Source organism: Castor canadensis, chromosome 3, assembly GCF_047511655.1.
Source record: "Castor canadensis chromosome 3, mCasCan1.hap1v2, whole genome shotgun sequence".
Classification (NCBI taxonomy): domain Eukaryota; kingdom Metazoa; phylum Chordata; class Mammalia; order Rodentia; family Castoridae; genus Castor; species Castor canadensis.
In genome coordinates this window covers 170979277-170993360 of record NC_133388.1, presented here as the reverse complement: position 1 = coordinate 170993360, position 14084 = coordinate 170979277, and the positions used below count along the sequence as shown (strand labels likewise).

The 14084-nt window shown below is 35.4% G+C and overlaps 1 non-coding gene across 1 annotated transcript; it reads right to left on the bottom strand.

Moving 5' to 3' along the window:
• Nucleotides 1–12021: 12021 nt before the first annotated feature.
• LOC141421927 (U1 spliceosomal RNA) lies at nucleotides 12022–12184 on the bottom strand. The gene has a single exon (XR_012446615.1). It is a non-coding gene; the product is annotated as a U1 spliceosomal RNA (small nuclear RNA).
• Nucleotides 12185–14084: the final 1900 nt, after the last annotated feature.

Below are 14084 nucleotides of genomic sequence, written 5' to 3'. Positions count from 1 at the left end.
TTCTTTTTTGGGAGACTCCTTATTGCTGCTTCAATTTCATTGTGTGTTCCAGATCTGCTTAGGTGATTAATATCCTCTTGGTTCAATTTTGGATGGTTATATGCATCTAGAAATTTCTCCATTTCTTCTAGATTTTCCAATTTATTTGACTATAGGTTCTCAACATAGTCCCTGCTGATTGCCTGGATTTCCTTGGTGTTTGTTATCTCCCTTTTTTCATTTCTGATTTTATTAATTTGGGTCTTTTCCCTTCTCATTTTAGTCAGATTTGACATAGGTTTATCAATCTTACTTATTTTTTCAAAGAATCAGATTTTTGTTTTGCTGATTCTTTGTATGGTTTTTATATTTTGTTGTTTTCAGCCCTCATATTTACTGTTTCCTTCTGACTGTTTTGTGTTTAGCTGTTCTTGTTTTTCTATGAGTTTCAGATGTAGCACTATATGATATATTTGAGATCTTTCTGTGTTTTTAACAGAAAGATAAACTTTTCTCTTGGGACTGCCTTTTCTGTGTCCCATAGGTTCTGATATGTTGTGTTTTAATTTTCATTAAATTTGAGGAACTTTTTGATTCCCTCTCTTATTTCTTCTATGACCCACTGATCATTAAGGAACATGTTATTCAGCATCCAATTTTTGAGTATTTTTTGCTACTTCTTTTGCTGTTAAGTTCTAGTTTTACTGTGAATGCAATTTTGTCATTTTTGTCATTCACAGGTAAATAAATGGAACAGACTCAGAAGGCCAAAAGCTACATGTTCTCTCTCATTTGTGGCATATTGACCTAATAAAAATGCAGCACTATTTTGAAACATTGTTCATACTAAGGGGATGTCATACAAGGGAGGGGGAACAAAACTAAGAACTTGATATATTCTTTATATACAAGTTATATTCTTTATATACAAGAATGAATATAGAAATATTAAACTGACTGAACCAACCATAAGAAAGGGACTAAAGTAGAATGAAGAAAATTAGAGGAGATAAACAAGTTGGGGTTGTAATACATATATACATGGAAATATCACAAGGAAACTCTGTGTAGCTACCTTTATCACAAACAAGGTAAAATATCATGTTTTTCTTTTTATCTTTTCTCTTTTTTCTTCTACAAATTCAGAGAACAGGAGGACAGAACAGGTCCTGCCCAGTTGAGAGGGTTGACACCAGTGAGAGGGGAGAGTTGACAGGGAAAGGGGTAGGAGAGTGAATATGTGCAAAAGTGCGTACACATGTATGTAAATGCAAAAATGATACCGGATGAAACTGTTGCAGGAATTGGGGAAGGGGGAATAAAGGAGAATTGTAGAACAGGTGAATTCAAGTATGGTATATTTGATACATTGTAAGAACCTGTGTAAATGCCACAATGTACCCCCACCCAGCACAACAATATAGGGAGGAAAAAAACAAAGTATGGACTGGGAGAAAATACATGCAAATCATGTCTTCAAAAGGCATAGCTACAATATATAAAGGACTCCAAATGAATAATAAAAAAGATGAAAAATTTTAAATTTGCTAAATAATTCAATAAATATTTAAAAAGAAAATACATGAAAAGTGTTGGAAGCACAATAAAAGTTGATTAACATCACTTATTATCAGGAAACTGCATACTAAAACATTATATCACACCCAAATAGCAGAATGATGATGACAATAATAGTAATAATATTATTAGCAATAATAATAGTAAATAACAAATATTAGCAAAGATGTGAAAAATGGTAAATGTTTTTACAATGCCCAGTTTTTTAAAATTGAATTCAACAAACTCAAATTTACCACCTGACTGAGGAATTCCACTGACAGGAAATTAAAATATATGTCCACAAATAAATTTGTACATAGATATTTGTGAAAGAATCATTTGTAATAACCCCACACTGGTAGCTGTTTAAATTCCCCTCAGCTGCTGAATGGGAGGGTAAACTGAGATATATCCATGTAGTACACTGTTATTCAGCCCTTAAAAATAACAAAACACTAGATGTATTACAACATGGATAACTTGCACGGGACTATGCTGTGTGAAAAACACTTCCTCTCCAAAAACTTCATATTTCATATGGTTCATATACATGAAATATCCAGGAAAGAAAAATCTAAAGATTCAGGAAGTCACCACAAATGGATTTAAGAGATCTTTGTGATGACTTTGTGCTGTGAAGTTTGCACAGGTCTGTAAATTGACTACATCTTAAATGTACATTGTATATTATGATACACTGTGATTTATTTTGTATATAATGATCTATCAATATACCTGTATTTTAAGAAAGTGAAAAATAAAATGATGGAAATGTTCCTAGTTTTCCTTTTATTCAGTTCAACATGATTTTGATCTATTATTTCTCTTTTATTAACACATATTAATTGTACACAGTAAGGGGTTCCATTATGCATTTCCATATATGCATAGAACAGTTTGGTCATATTCACATCCTCCTCATCCCCACTGGTCCCTATTTTACTTTCATGCCTTCGTTTTCTCCCTGGAATTCACATATGTGATATTTGTCTTTGTGGGGCTGACTTACTTCACTTAACTTGATGACCTCCAGTTCATCCATTGGTCTGCAAATAATTTCATTATTCTTTATTATTATGTAAACCTCCATTATATGTGTATGCCATGTTTTCTTTATACATGCATCTGCTGATGTGAACCTAGTCGTATTTCATAATCTGGTTGTTATGAATGTCTCCTTGATGAACATGGGTAAGGAGGAATGTATGTAGTAAGATAGCTTTCCATCTTTTGAGTATATAACCGAAGGTGGTTAGGCTGGATCATAAGGAAGTGCCATTTTAATCTTTTGAAATCTCTCCTCAATGCTTTCCACGGTGGCAGAACTAATTTAAATTTAAAGCAGCAGTGAACAAGGATTCATTCTCCCTTACATATCTGCCTCATTTGTTTGTTTTCTTGATAATGGCCATTCTGACAGGGGTAAGATGAAATATCAATGTAGTGTTGCTTTTCATTCCCCTAATGGCTAAAGATTTTGAGCATCTTCCATGTATTTATTGAACATTTGGAGTTCTTCATTAGAATCTGTTTAATTCCATTGCTGATTTATTTATTTAATTGCTTTCTTTTTTCTTGTCTATTTTTAGCACTATTTCATTTGAAACTACTTCAGTAGTTTCAATTAGAGCTATACCAATTGAGCCATATGTCCAGTCTGTGTTTACCAAGACTGGAGTTAGTTCACCATCCTCCTCCATATGCCTCTCACATAGCTGGGATTACAGATAGATGTGTACCACCATGCTTATCTTGTTTGTTATGAGGTCTCACAAAATTTTTGCTTGGGCTTGCCATAAACTGCAATCCCACAATCTCTACCTCCTAAGTAGCTGAAATTGCAGGCATGAGCAACTGTACCTGGCCATTATTTAATTTTTTGAGTTCATTATATAGTCTAAATTTGTTGGATGAACATCTTGCAAAGATTTTATCCAATTCTGTGTCTTTATTCTGTTGGTTGTTTCATTGCTGTACAGCAGCATTTTAATTTGATGCAGTCCCATTTGTTAGTTATTGCAATTATTTCCTGAACTACTGGAGTCCTCTTCTGAAAGTCATTACCTGTGCCTTGATCTTGAAATATTTCTCTTATGTTTTCTTGAAGCATTTTGATTTTTAGGTCTTATATTGAGAGATAGGGAATCTAGTTTTAGTCTTCTACAGGTGGATATCCAGTTTTTCCAGCATATTTGTTAAAGAAGTTATCTTTTTTGAAAATCTGTGTTTTGGGAATGTTTGCCAAGAATCAGGTGACTTTAGCTATGTAGTGTTGTTTTTGGATCTCCTATTCCATTGGTCTACGTGCCTGTTTTTGTGCCAGTAACATGCTGCTTTTGTATGATTTGAAGACATATATTCTGACACCTCAAGCACAGGATTGTTTTGGTTATTTGGTGGTTTTTCATATTTCTATTGGATTTTTTTTTCTATTTCTGTGAAGAATATTATTGGAAATTTGGTGGTGATTGCATCAATTTTTATATCATTTTGGCAAATGAATATATTAAGTCTTCTGATCCATTAATTGTAGTGTCTTCTACAATTCTTTTCTTCAGTGCTTTCCAGTTTTCATTATAAAGGTCCTTAACATCTTTGGTTAAGTTTTAGCCTGTGTATTTTTTAAGGACATGTGCTTTTCTCCTTGGTCTTTTTTTTTTTTTTTTTTTTTTTTTAGTGAGTTCATTGTTGGCATGTAAAATCTTGTATGATTTTGTGTCTTTCTACTTTGCAGAAAGTGTTTATCAGATCTAAGAGTTTTCTGGTGGAGTCTTTTAGGTCTTTTTGGGATAGAATCATATAGTTTGCAAACAGGTATAATTTGACTTCTTCCTTTCAAATTTGTATGCTTTTTATTTTTTTCATTTGCCTTATTGCTCTGGTCAAGCCAGCACTGTATTCAGCACTATATTGAATATAATGGTGAGAGCAAATACTTTATTTCTAAATTTAGAGATGTATTCTGTTGTTCCTCATTCAGTGCATGTTAGCTATAGGTTTGTAGACTTTACCATGTTGAGGTATAACTATTCTATTCTTAGTTTCTTCAGAGCTTTTCTCATAAAGGAAATGTTACATTTACTTCTAAGCTTGGTCTTATAATGGTGTCCCAGTTTTACTGTGTGTTCTTTTCATACTTTGCTAAATTTTTACGTTATCATTGCCCAAATGTCCTAATTCACTTCCTTATCTCCAAGACCTGATATTCTGGCATCCTTGTAATATAGTCTATTTATTGATAAGGTTTTGAACTAAGGTTTTTTTTCATTTGTTTGTTTTTGAGGTGTTTTGGGTGAGTACCTAGAACTCAGGGCTCCACGCTTACTAAGCAGGAGCTCTTACTGCCTGAGCCACACATCCAGTCCTTCTTGCTCTGATTATTTTCAAGATAGTGTCTCAATTTTGCTTAGTCTGCCCTTGACTACAAAACTCCTATGTTAAGATTCCTCCCCTCACTGGAATGACAGACATATGTCACCAAATCTGGCTTTTTTCTATTGAGATGGGGTCTTGCAATTTTTTTTTGGCTAGACTGGCCTGAGCCATGATCCTCCTGATCTCAGACTCCCACATATTTGGGGTATGAGGCATAGACCACCAGCACCCAGTTGAACTGAATTTTTAATTGACTTACCAAGTTTTTCATTTCCATAATTTTAATTTGAATTTTTTTCAAAATTTTTATCTTGATATTGATGCTCTCTTTCATATCTTGCATTGTATCCTGTTTCATTATTTATATTCTTTTTGAATTTATTGGTATGTTTAATCATGTTCTCTTTGATGTCATTGACCAGTTTTAATTCCTATAATCATTCTTTTGAAATATTTTTCCAGAATCTTACTTAATTCACTATCATTAGAATCAATGTGTGTAAAATTGTTACCTTTTGGAATTAATTATTTTTTGCTAATTCTGTATTTCTTGTGTTTCTACATTTGTGCATCTAGGTTAAAACCACTGACTGGAGGTTTTAATTTCCCATATTCTTTTACCATATTCATGCAGACTGGATTGTGGCTGGATTTAGGTGTACCTTCATACACTGGATTGGAGTTTTTGGTTAGTATCAAACATTCACACAGTACACTCAAGCATCATGTTCAGTCCCTAACACCACACAGAGAGAAAACTAGCTGATGTAGCAACCACAGCTGATACAGAGACCAGCCATGGAAACACAATTATCACCACAAGTCGAATAAAATTAGAGGAAAAAGGAGGGTAGATAATACTGTGTGAACTAAGATAATATTAGTTAATAATGACAGGAATGCCAAAAATAAGAAAAATAATTTTAGGGAACAATTCTAGGAACAAGCAGAAGGAAGAGAAAATAAATAAGTAAATAGAAGGAGAGGACTTGAAAGAGGAAAGAGACAGAAAAGATTAAGCTAAAGGCAAGGTGAGGAAGAAAGAAGAAGAACAGAAACAACCAAAAATGATACAAATGAAGAACTGAAGAGGGGAAAAGATGAGAAAGAAGAAAGGAGACACACACACACATACACACACACACAGAGAAAGAGAGAGAGAGAGAGAGAGAACTTATCTAAATAAAGCAAGAAACCAATAAAATGTGTGTGAGAGACAGTAGAGGGAGGAATAAGAGGATTAAAAATTAAATATTAAAAACATGTTATGTACCTTTCTGATAAAACACACTTGCTAACATACAGAAGGTCCAGGTTTTGATCTCCAGCTTCAAACAAAACAAAATAACAATAACAAAATAACTCCAAATAGAACTTTAGAAAATAGGGACCTTGGCCTATAGGATAAAATCTTCTAAAAATGCTGTTTCTTAGTGTTTTCTTAGTGAAGAAGTCTCATAAAAGTGGAGACTTAAAACTACAACTCTGGCACTCAGAAGGCTGAGGCTGGGAGGCTGCAACTCTATTCCAGCCTCAGCCTTATGGCAAAAGCCCATCTTACAAAGAAACTACTGGACAAAAGAGGGCAGATCAAAGAAATTAGATATTAAATGGAGAAGAAATATATAAAAGGGAAATATGAAAGAAAAGAGGAAAATTTATTCTATAAAACAAAAATAAAATATATGTAAATATTCAAGCCATTCTGATTGTGAAAGTCTATATAGAAAAGAAAAGGAAGCAAATAGAAAGGTGTTAAAAATAAGATAAAAATGAAATGTGTATGAGTCTCCCCAAAAAGAAAAGTCCAGGACCTGATGGATTCTCTGCTGAATTCTATCAGACCTTTAAAGAAAAACAGACACCAACCCTCCTTAAACTGTTCCATGAAATAGAAAGGGAAGTAAAACTGCCAAACACATTTTATGAAGCCAGGATTACATTTATCCCAAAACCAGGCAAAGACACCTCCAAAAAAGAGAACTATAGTCCAATCTCCTTAATGTACATTGATGCAAAAATCCTCAACAAAATAATGGCAAACCAAATTCAACAACACATCAAAAAGATTATTTACCATGACCAAATAGGCTTCATCCCAGGAATGCAGGGGTGGTTCAACATACGAAAATCAATAAATGTAATAAACCACATTAACAGAAGCAAAGACAAAAACCACTTGATCATCTCAATAGATGCAGAAAAAGCCTTTGATAAGATCCAACATCATTTCATGATAAAAGCTCTAAGAAAACTAGGAATAGAAGGAAAGTACCTCAACATTATAAAAGCTATATGTGACAAACCTACAGCCAGCATTATACTTACTGGAGAAAAACTGAAACCACTCCTTCTAAAATCAAGAACCAGACAAGGATGCCCACTATCTCCAATCCTATACAACATAGTACTGGAATGCCTAGCCAGAGCAATTAGGCAAGAAGAAGGAATAAAAGGAATACAAATAGGTAAAGAAACTGTCAAAATATCCCTATTTGCAGATGACATGATCCTATACCTTAAAGACCCAAAAAACTCTACTCAGAAGCTTCTAGACATCATCAATAGTTATAGCAAGGTAGCAGGATATAAAATCAACATAGGAAAATCATTAGCATTTCTATACACTAACTATGAGCAAACTGAAAAAGAATGTATGGAAACAATTCCATTTACAATAGCCTCAAAAAAAATCAAATACCTAGGCATAAACCTAACAAAAGATGTGAAAGACCTCTACAAGAAAAACTATACACTTCTGAAGAAAGAGATTGAGGAAGACTATAGAAAGTGGAGAGATCTCCCATGCTCATGGATTGGTAGAATCAACATAGTAAAAATGTTGATGCTCCCAAAAGTAATCTACATGTTTAATGCAATCCCATCAAAATTCCAATGACATTCATTAAAGAGATCGAAAAATCTACCATGAAATTTATATGGAAACACAAGAGGCCATGAATAGCCAGGGCAATACTCAGTCAAAAGAACAATGCAGGAGGTATCACAATACCTGACTTCAAACTATATTACAAAGCAGTAGCAATAAAACCAGCATGGTACTGGCACATAAACAGACATGAAGACCAATGGAACAGAATAGAGGACCCTGATATGAAGCCACAAAACTATAACCAACTTGTCTTTGACAAAGGAGCTAAAAATATACGATGGAGAAATAGCAGCCTCTTCAACAAAAACTGCTGGGAAAACTGGTTAGCAGTCTGCAAAAAACTGAAACTAGATCCATGTATATCACCCTATACCAAGATTAACTCAAAATGGATCAAGGAGCTTAATATCAGACCACAAACTCTAAAGTTGATACAGGAAAGAGTAGGAAATACTCTGGAGTTAGTAGGTATAAGTAAGAACTTTCTCAACGAACCCCAGCAGCACAGCAACTAAGAGCATAGATAAATGGGACCTCATAAAGCTAAAAAGCTTCTGTTCATCAAAAGAAATGGTCTCTAAACTGAAGAGAACACCCACAGAGTGGGAGAAAATATTTGCCAGCTATACATCAGACAAAGAACTGATAACCAGAATATATAGGGAAGTTAAAAAACTAAATTCTCCCAAAACTAATGAACCAATGAAGAAATGGGCAAGTGAACTAAACAGAATTTTCTCAAAAGAAGAAATTCAAATGGCCAAAAAACACATGAAAAAGTGCTCACCATCTCCACCAATGAAGGAAATGCAAATTAAAACCACACTAAGATTCCACCTCACCCCTGTTAGAATAGCCATCATCAGCAACACCACCAACAACAGGTGTTGGCGAGGATGAAGGGAAAAAGGAACCCTCTTACACTGTTGGTGGGAATGTAAACTAGTACAACCACTCTGGAAAAAAATTTGGAGGCTACTTTAAAAGTTAAACATTGATCTACCATTTGATCCAGCAATACCACTCTTGGGAATATAGCCAAAAGACTGTGACACAGGTTACTCCAGAGGCACCTGCACACCCATGTTTATTGCAGCACTATTCACAATAGCCAAGTTATGGAAACAGCCAAGATGCCCCACCACTGATGAATGGATTAAGAAAATGTGGTATCTATACACAATGGAATTTTATGCAGCCATGATGAAGAACGAAATGTTATCATTCGCTGGTAAATGGGTGGAATTGGAGAACATCATTCTGAGTGAGGTTAACCTGGCCCAAAAGACCAAAAATCGTGTGTTCTCCCTCATATGTGAACATTAGATCAATGGAAAACACAACAAGGGGATTGGACTTTGAGCACATGATAAAAGCGAGAGCACACAAGGGAGGGGTGAGGATAGGTAAGACACCTTAAAAATTAGCTGGCATTTGTTGGCCTTAATGCAGAGAAACTAAAGCAGATACCTTAAAAGCAACTGAGGCCAATCGGAAAAGGGTACCAGGAACTAGAGAAAAGGCTAGATCAAAAAGAATTAACCTAGCAGGTAACACACACGCACAGGAAATTAATGTGAGTCAACTCCCTATATAGCTATCCTTATCTCAACCAGCAAAAACCCTTGTTCCTTCCTATTATTGCTTATACTCTCTCTTCAACAAAACTAGAGATAAGGGCAAAATAATTTCTGCTGGGTATTGAGGGGGTGGAGGAGAGCGAGGGGGTGGAGTGGGTGGTAAGGGAGGGGGTGGGGGCAGGGGGGAAAAATGACCTAAGCCCTGTATGCACATATGTGTAATAAAACAATAAAAAAATGAAACGTGTGTGTGTGTGTGTGTGTGTGTGTGTGTGTGTGTGTAGTTTTCCAGTCTTCTAAGGATGTCAGTTGCGTGGGTAGCTGTGTAATCTTCATTATGCTGCCATGTTTCTTTCTGTCTCACTTTGGTGAACTATCTGGTGACAATAGTCTGAGTGCTGTTTGGTTTCTTTTTTCCATTCTGTTGGTTACCTAGCAACCAGAGCTAATGATTTTGGAGGCAAAGCTAGTGGAGATTTGTTAGCAGTCATCCTGATTCCCTGAACTAGACGGGGTAGCTTATAAGCTTCCAGTTGTCAGGTCCTCCTTTCTGGTGCCTTCAAATGTTCAGTTGTATAAAAGGGAAGCCCTATGGGGGTGCCACTCTCCAGATTTCTGACTTTCGTCAACTTAGTTTCTGCACATAATCACTTGCTACCCTCCTCCCTCTGCTGGAGCTTCTCTACTTAACCAGACAATGTGAACAATGTTGACTCATAAGTCACAGATTCAGATTGGAGTCATTCAAAATAGCTTCCTGACATTACACTATAACCAAATGCTGGCAAGCATATAGATGTTGTGCAGAATCCAGGACCATTATCTTCTTAGAATGCAAATCTACTAGATATGGAGACTAGTATTAATCATGTTTTCTGAGCCTCTAATTCTTTCTTTTTTTTATTCATTTATTCATATGTGCATACATTGTTTGGACCATTTCTCCCCACTACCCCCCACACACTCCCTCTCCCCCTCAATCCCCCTCACTTCCAGGCAAAATCTGGAAATCTGATCTTTAATTTTGTTGAAGAGAGAGTATAAACAATACTAAGAAAGACAAAGCTTTTTTGTAGTTAAGATAAAGATATATATACAGAGAGATTCCTAGCATTGCTTCTATGTACAAATGTGTTACATTCTAAGTTGATTCATATTTGGATCCTTTTTTCTGTTCCACTGGTCTTCATATCTGTTTTTGTGCCAGTACCATGCTGTTTTTACTGCTATTTCTTTGTAATATAGTTTGAAGTCAGGTATTGTGATACCTCCAGCATTGTTCTTTTTGCTGAGTATTGCCTTGGCTATTCGCCATCTCTTCTTTTTCCAAATGAATTTTGGGTAGATTTTTCAATCTTGGTGATGAATGTCATTGGTATTTTGTTGGGAATTGCATTAAACATGTAGATGCTTTTGGTAGTAGAGCTATTTTTACTATGTTGATTCTACCAATCCATGAGCACAGGAGATCATTCCACCTTCTGTAGTCTTCCTCGATCTATTTATTCATGGGTTTGTAGTTCTCCTTGTAGAGATCATTCACATCCTTTGTTAAGTTTGCTCCTAGGTATTTGATTTTTTTTGAGGCTATTGTAAATGGAATTGTTTCTATATATTCTTTCTCAGTTTGTTCATTGTTGGTATATAGAAATGCTAATGATTTTTTGTAAGTTGATTTTGTATCCTGCCACCTTGGCAGTAGCTGTTAATGGTGTCTAGGAGTTTTGGGGTAGTTTTTTTGGGTCTTTAAGGTATAGAATCATGTCGTCTACAAATAGGGATATTTTGACACTTTACCTATTTGTATTCCTGTTATTTCTTCTTTTTCCCTAATTGCTCTGGCACAGAATTCCAGTGCTGTCTTGAATATGAGTGGGGATAGTGGGCACCCTTGTGTCATTCCTGATTTTAGGGAAAATGGTTTCAGTTAATTAACCATTAAGTATGATGTTAGCTGTGGGTTTGTCAAATAAAGCTTTTATAATGTTGAGGTACTTTCCTTTTATTACTAGTTTTCTTAGAGCTTTTATCATGAAGTGGTGTTGGGTCTTGTCAAAAGCTTTTTCTGCATCTATTGAGATGACCAAGTGGTTTTGTCTTTGCTTCTATTAATGTGCTGTGTGACCTTTATTGATTCACATATGTTGAACCACCCCTGCATTCCTGGGATGAAGCCTACTTGGTTGTGATGAATGAACTTTCTGATGTATTGTTGAATTCAGTTTGCCATTATTTTATTGAGTATTTTTGCATTGATGTTCATTAAGGAGATTGGCTGTAGTTCCTCTTTTTGGAGGTATGTTTGTCTGGTTTTTGTGTGAGTGTAATACTGGCTTCATACAATGAGTTAGGCAGTTTCCTTCCCTTTCAATTTCATGTAACAGTTTAAGGAGGGTTGGTTTTAGTTCTTTAAAGGTCTGATAGAATACAGCCTAGAACCCATCAGGTCCTGGACTCTTCTCTTTTAGCCTACTTTTTATTGGTAGTTCACTTTCTGTTATTGTTATAGATGCATTCAGGTGATTAATGTTCTGTTGGTTCAATTTTGGATGGTCATAGTATCTAGAAATCTGTCCATTTCTTCAAGATTTTCAAATTTATTAGAATATAGGTTCTTTTTTTTCTTTTTAATATGTGGAAAGAGAGTGAACACAGTCTCCCACTACCACAAATTATGTAGTCAAGTTTCCCACATTAGGGGAAATTGCACGGGTAAGCACATCTGGAGTCAATGGATAAGCCTCACCCTGGGAAAACGACCTTCATGATCATGGTATCTCCCTTGCCAAATAAGTATAGAATATAGGTTCTTGAAGTAGTGTCTGATGTCTGATAATTTCCTGGATTTCTGTGGTGTTTGTTGTTATCTCCCCTTTTGAATTTCTGATTTTACTGATTTGGGATTTTTCTCTCCTCTTTTAGTCAGGTTTGCAAGAGGTCCATCAATATTGTATATTGTTTCAAAGAACCAGCTTTTTGTTTCATTGATTCTTTGTAAGGTTTTTCTTGTTTCTATTTCATTTATATCACCTCTTATTTTTATTATTTCTCTCCTTCTGTTTGTTTTGGGATTTGCTTGTTCTTGTTTTTCTAGGAGTTTGAGTTGTAGCATTAGGTCATTGATTTGAGATCTTTCTGTCCTTTTAATATAAGCACTCATGGCTATAAACTTTCCTCTCTGGACTGCCTTTGCTGTGTCCCATAGGTTTTGGTAGGTCATGTTTTCATTTTCATTAACTTCCAGGAACATGTTAATTTCCTCTTTTATTTCATCAATGACCCATTGATCATTGAGAAAACAGCTTCCAACTGTTTGCATGTCTTTTACTATTGTCTTTGTTGTTGAGTTCTAGTTTTAATGCATTGTAATCAGATAGAATGCATGAGATTATTTCTACTTTCTTATATTTGCTGATGCTTGCTTTGTGCCCTAAGACATGATCAATTTTGGATAAGGTTCCAGGGGCTGCTGAGAAGAATGTATATTGTGCAGAAGTTGGATGAAATATTTTGTAGACATGGGTTAGGTACATTTCATCTATGGTGTGTTTAGATCTAGGATTTCTTTATTGATTTTTTTGTTTGGATGACCTATCTATTGGTGATAGGGAGGTATTAAAGTCTCCCACTACTATTGTGCCAGAGTTTATATATGCTTTTAGGTCCTTTAGTGTATGTTTGATGAAATTGGGTGCATTGACTTTGGGTGCATATACCTTGATAATTGTTATTTCCTTTTGGTGTATTTCCCCTTTTATTAGTATGGAATGTCCTTCTTTATCTCATTTGATCAAATTCTACTTTGTCCTAGATAAGTACTGCTTCTCCTGCCTGTTTTCAGGAGCCATTGGCTTGGTAAAGCTTCTTCCAGCCTCTCACCCTAAGCCAGTGCTTGTTTCTGTCGATGAGTTGGGTCTCCCGTAAGCAACACAATGTTGGATCTCCCTTTTTAAACAAGTTTGTCAAATGCTGTCTATTGATGGGGTAATTAAGTCCATTTACATTCAGTGTTAGTATTGATAGGTATGTGGTGATTCCTGTCATTTAGTTGCCTTTGCTGTTTAAGGGTTTGATTGTGTGTAGCTAAATCAGTGTTACTGTCTATTTTCTTGCCTTTTCTTCTTCTGTAGTTTGGTAGTGCCTGTCCTTTCATGGTTTGGTATGCTTTAATTTTCTGTGTGCTGGATTCTTTGAAGAATCTTTTGTAGTTGTAGCTTGGTGGTCATATATTGTTTTAGCTTCTGCTTCTCATGGAAGACTTTTATTGCTCCATCTATTCTGAATGATAGTTTTGCTGGGTAGAGTATCTTAGGGTTGAAGTTATTTCCATTCAGTGCCCAGAAACCTCATCCCATGCTCTTCTTGCTTTGAAGGTTTCCATTGAGAAATCTGCCATGATTTTGATGGGTTTACCTTTGTATGTTATTTGTTTCTGCTCTCTTACAACCTTCAATATTCTTTCTCTATTCTCTGTGATTGTTGTTTTAATGATAATATGTCATGGAGTAGTTCTATTTTGGTCAAGTCTGTTTGGTGTCTTGGAGGGCTCTTGTACCTGAATCGGCATAGTTTTCTCTAGATTTGGGAAGTTTTCTGTTATTATTTTGTTGAATATATTACGAATTCATTTTGCTTGCACCTCTTCTCCTTGTTCAACACCCATGATCAGGTTTGGTCTTTTGATGAAGTTGGTGAGT